Source organism: Sinocyclocheilus rhinocerous, unplaced genomic scaffold (genome assembly GCF_001515625.1).
Source record: "Sinocyclocheilus rhinocerous isolate Xijiao unplaced genomic scaffold, SAMN03320098_v1.1 scaffold2423, whole genome shotgun sequence".
Taxonomy (NCBI): Eukaryota; Metazoa; Chordata; class Actinopteri; order Cypriniformes; family Cyprinidae; genus Sinocyclocheilus; species Sinocyclocheilus rhinocerous.
The window spans coordinates 629,059-634,787 of NW_015634501.1; positions in this window are offsets into that span (position 1 = coordinate 629,059).

Here is a 5,729-nt window from a genome sequence, read left to right on the forward strand (position 1 = left end):
GAGAGCAAGGGGGCCCCCCTGGGGTTTCGGGGGCCCTACGCAGCTTGCGTATTTTGCGTATAGGGAGGATCGGCTCTGCCTTTATTTAAATATATGAACACAGGAAACCGCTGTTAACAGGTTAATGTAACGTTTCCCATTCCACGATGAGTAAAATAATGGCAACTTACTGTCTGTATAACATAGGGTGACCATACGTGCCATTTTCCCAGGACGCGTCCACGGTTATGGTCAATACCGGTATATCGCGACACCCCTAGTGGGCTGAAGGAGGAAAGAGCGTCTTGGTGATGGAAATTAGAAAATAAAGAGAGACAGAGCATGGTGGTAAAGGGAAAATGAAACCGTTTGCTCATAATAGCGAATGAAAAACCGCAGGAGAACAGGTCTGCTCCCTCATCGAGCCGAGATAGCAAACGTGCCCCCATTTCCTTTTAATGAGGACAGGGTGGCTGCAGAGCACCCAGTGAGGAGACAAAGAGAAAGAAGATTTCTCTGATCTGCCTTCCCCTGAGTCCACGCAGGGCCAGAATGATTCAGTGAAAATGAAGGAGAAACGGGGATGTGCGGGCCTGCGGTGGCTGTTAAACGATTGGAGCTTGTGAATCTGCTGCTGGTAAACTGTTGTGGAGGACAGGAAGACGTGAGCCCTGCAGACCACAAAAAACACAACTTTCATTCTTCTATATCTGCATCTTCCTCGACCTTGCTTTCTTTCTCTCTGCCTTTCTGTAACCTGTATGTACAGTGAGATCCAAAGAGCGTGTGGCTGACTGAGGAAGTGGATTGATCAGATGCAGGTGGCTGTTGATCTGAGCAGTGAAATGAGCTCTGGAAACTGAGAGGAAAATGTCAATAAATAATCACACCAACGTTCATTTGCAAACTAAACACTTCTCTGAATGAATTTCTGGCCGACTGACAGATGCAGAGCAGAACAAAAGAGTGTGTTTGGCTAGATTACAGCAGTAGAATGTCCACTCAGTTGCTGACTTACAAATAACAAGATATTGAAGACAACAACACACAAAAACAAGGCATTTTCCTGCCATCGAAGCAATTCAAGCTAGTAAATCAATGTGATTACACTTACATTCTCTATTAATTAACATCGAATTAGTCCTGACAAGTCAGTCTGGTCTCATTGTTTAGTATGTAACATTTGAAACAGACCAAAATGTTCACTTCCGTACATTGGATAAATGCTGAAACATATGGCATAATGAAACATATCAAAAGCATCTAAAATGTAAACATTAGTATGTATTTGTAGCTAATATGTAAATGCATAATATGCAAAATATATAAAGTATATTTGTATAGTTACATTTTTATTGTTTTATAGACCGTATAAAAAGAATACTCAAAACACAATGAGAAGAAAAATGTCAAATTAAGCTACCAATTCAAAAAGCAAAAAGCTACTAATACCACTACCACACAACCATTTCTTTAAAATAAAGTGGTAACATAGAAGTCCAAATATTCATAGTCCTCCCTGGTGGTATACAGTACAATATTTTAATATGAGTATGTATCTATATGTACAGAGCAGAAACAGTCATTCATTTCTGAAAATCTTATCTCGATCCACTTTGTGAAGGCATGCTTATCACATTCAACTGCATACATCACTCAAAACACGCATGTCACAATCTGTGGTGAAGCAGGCAAGAGCCAGTAAGTGTTTGATATCACGGACATAACTCGTAACGCTGCTTGAGTCATGTATTAATTACATTTTGGATCATTTTATGTTGTGTTTCTACAATAGGTTATGGTAATTTTTTAGTCACAGCATGAGAAAGCTCTTTTTTTTTTTGTCCCATGGCAAACAAAATAAATATTACGTAAGCAATAGTTAAAGATTACAGAAACATTATTAATTTTAAGATTTTAAATTGTAGTCTTCTTAACATTATGCAATCCTTTGAAATAAGCTGGCTCCAGAAGTCACAAAAAAATTTATTAAATGTAATAAGTTCCCATAAATGAATGAATTGTGTTAAACAATTGGGATTGAACAATACTCTCATTGGCCATAAATACAACAGAATCAACCAATTAATAGATAAATAAGGATTTATAAACATTTGTATATAAAGTTGTCCATAGGTAAATTATTTACATTTCAGATGCTGTCAATACATCTGTACTTTTACATTCAAGTAAATGTATGTTTGGTAGAACTACACTTTTCCTATGAGTTGTTGAGTGAGTAGTTAGTCTTTTTCCAAGCATACAGTATATAAAGAATATGTCATAGATACCTTGATCTCAAGTTTATGTCAGACTTACATATTGATATTACAAAAAAAAAAGTTATTACAAATCTATTTAATGCTTTAGCCGTCACAATAATGTAATGTCTATATCTTAATTTGTTGGCTTTCTCTCAATTACAACTATGTGATTCATTTGATTAATTAATGGTCATTTCATGTCATTAATTCAATTAAAATTTAATTTAATTTGTAATCGATTGGCAGCCCTAATAAACATACTCCAGTGCAGGCCTTTGAATGATAACAGCGACTACAGCTTTTCGTCTCAGCATTAGAAGCAGCAAGCGTGACGCACACACACACACACACACACACACACACAAACAGATTTATGCATCAATAGGAGAGCTAACAAAGCTCTGATGTCTGCTGTCAGTAGCAGCACTGCAGTTATTCATCAAGCCCCTTCGTTGCCTCCATTTTTCTCTCCTTTAGTTGCAACTTGCTGAATCTATATTAAACCAAAAGTAGAAAAGCTCTCAAATAATCTGAACCTACAGGAGTGTAATCCCCAGAGATTACACAGGTGTTAGGGGAGTTCAAAATACACTGCACATAGATTAAATACTGTAGATGTAATGCAGTAAAGCAAGCAGAAATCATCCAGGGAAGCTTTACAGGTCAGATGTGTTAAAATACTCTTAGAAGGAAATAAAAGGTTCTCATGCCAGGTTGAGAATAATAGTAGCAATTTCAAAACTGAACATTTTTATGTACATGACCTAGTCAAAATCTACAATGAAAAATTAAATAAAATAGGTGCAGAGACAAATTTCACTTGCTGGTATTGCTACTACACATTTCAAATTGCTAGTAAATTTCACAAACAATTACAAAGAAATGCCAAGTTAATGCATTTAATTAAATGTGAAATTTAGAAGTAGAAAAACAAAGTATTTTCCCTGTAAAATATACTCTCCAATAATCTTTGTTTTATTTACAACTTTGGAAAATCTTTTTTTTTTTTTTTTTACAGTGTAGTAAGAAGATATTTTTGAATCTTAAACTGTTTGTCGTATCCTGAAATAAGCACAAACTTTTCAAATGTAACTTATAATCATGTTGATCAATGTACAAACACACACACACACAACTGAACAAAACTTGTTATGCACCAATCAAAAAAATAGCATATGAAAATCCACTGCATTTACTCAAGTTTTATGTTCATATTTTTTATGTTTGATGCATATTATCCAGCTAGAATTTTGTTTATAATTAGTTCTTAGCAAACATCACGATGTTTAAAAAGATAATTTAATGTAAATTTTCTGAGCTATTAACTTGTCTATCAGTAAAAGAACATTAAACTACTGAGAAATGTCAGGTTTACATAAACAAAATGATTGGAGCAATTTGGTGGAAAAAATAAATAAACAAAATAAAAGAAAAAAATATTCCAGGAGGAACAACAATAGGCTGTTTTATAATGTGCATTAGAATGAGAGGGAATTGTGGGTAAAAGGCCGGTGTCTACGGAGATCTCATTCACATCCACACAGACCGGCTCACGGGCCACACCATGACATTTATAAATATGCATCAGAGCCCACACATCAGCGCTCCTGTTCTCAACAAGGTCCTGCATCGACAAGCATTCACCCTGACTCTCTCCTCCGCTCGCTATCTCCCTCACTCCAGCTCGCTCTTCCCACCCAAACAAGTGCAAACGCTCTCATTTCCCTCAGGAGGCAAATTTAAATGTTTGTGTAGTGTGTGTGTGTAATGGAGAATGAGTGATGCTGTGTGGTACAGGTTATTAAACCATGGCTAGTGTGGACTGGTGTGGGCAGGAATGCAGAGCAGGACTTAATGTGGTGTGTGAGTGCCATTACCTTCATAGTAATGAGTCTGATGAAGCTGAAGCCAAACTGCACACATGCAAACTAAAAACAGCAACACTTCGATGTACCAGTTTCAGAACAATTCTGATTAATCCCTCAATTTATGCAAAAAAAGCACGCACTATTTACGTCAGAGGGTTTCAAATGTTTAATGTACTTGTATTTTTTATGTTATTTCTTCAGTAACGAGTGTGTCTTATTTTATCTCTTCAGTCCTTAGTAAAATTTACCAGATTTACTGGGTTTATCTTGCCCCATTGAAGTTTTTCAGTTACTCCTGTATAGGTTACATCATTATGCTAGATGTCAACAAGTGAGTGAATTATTCAGTGACTCAACTGTAAATACACAGATTCAGCCAAAGACTCTGATTCATTCAAGCACAAAACAAGTGACTGTCTTTATGAGTGAGTCATGAATTATTTACTCAAAGATTCATTCACAGACACAGATTCATTCAAGAACAAAACAAGCGACTGTATTTATATGTGAGTCATGAATCATTTACTCAATGATTCATTCAAAGACTCTGATTCATTCAAGCACAAAGCAAGTGACAGTCCTTATGAGTGAGTCATGAATCATTTACTCAAAGATTCATTCCATTCAAAGACACTGATTCATTAAAAAAGGGACTATAACAAAACTATAACAAGCATGTAGTGAGTGTATGAATTTTATAAGGTTATTTTGTCATTAATAATTGGAGTCTGATTGCCCCTTCCCCTTCGCAATGTAATTAAAGCTGCGACAGTTGAGTGCATGAAGTGTCCAACATTACACATTTAGTTTTTTTCGGTTATTTAAGTGCATTATCCAGGTATTTAAAGTGCACTTTTTCTTTTTGGAATTTTCAGTGTGAACACACTACTTACACTATTTATACTACAAAACGTCATAGAATATTGCACAAGTACACGATTTGGTACGCACCTTATGTTTATGAGTGATTCATAAATCATCTGTTTAACCGATTGGCTTCAACACACTGATTCATTCAGGGACAAAACAAGTGACTGTCTTTATGAGTATGTCAAGAATCATTCATTCAACTGATTAACTCAAACACACAGATTCTTCCGACTGCCTTTATGAGTGAGCAATGAATCATTCACTCAACCAAATCATTCAAGGACACTGAATCATTCAGGAACAGAACAAAACAAGTGACTGGCTGCATACTTCTCTGCTATATAGTTGGTGGAAAACAGTATGTGAAAAGAGTAGTATGTCCAATTTCATAAGTAAAAAGTACCCGGATGACCTACTACTTCCACTGAGATTCTGAAGTATGCGTCCAATGGACAATTTACTACCCCATGAGGGCACAGGAGAAAATTGTAATTCACAATGAAATGCAGGTAGGTCACATGACAATGACAACACAATGAATGCCGTACATCCAGCTTACATTAAAAGTAGTGCTGGGCAACGATTAATCGTGATTAATCGCATCCAAAATAAAAGTTTTTGTGTACATAATATATGTTGCTGACACAGAATAATGTACGCTGCTTGCATTCAGTGGATATTCTCCTAAATGATGCTACGGTGATGCGGAGAGACACAGAGGAGATGAATTGTTGAATAAAGTCGTTAT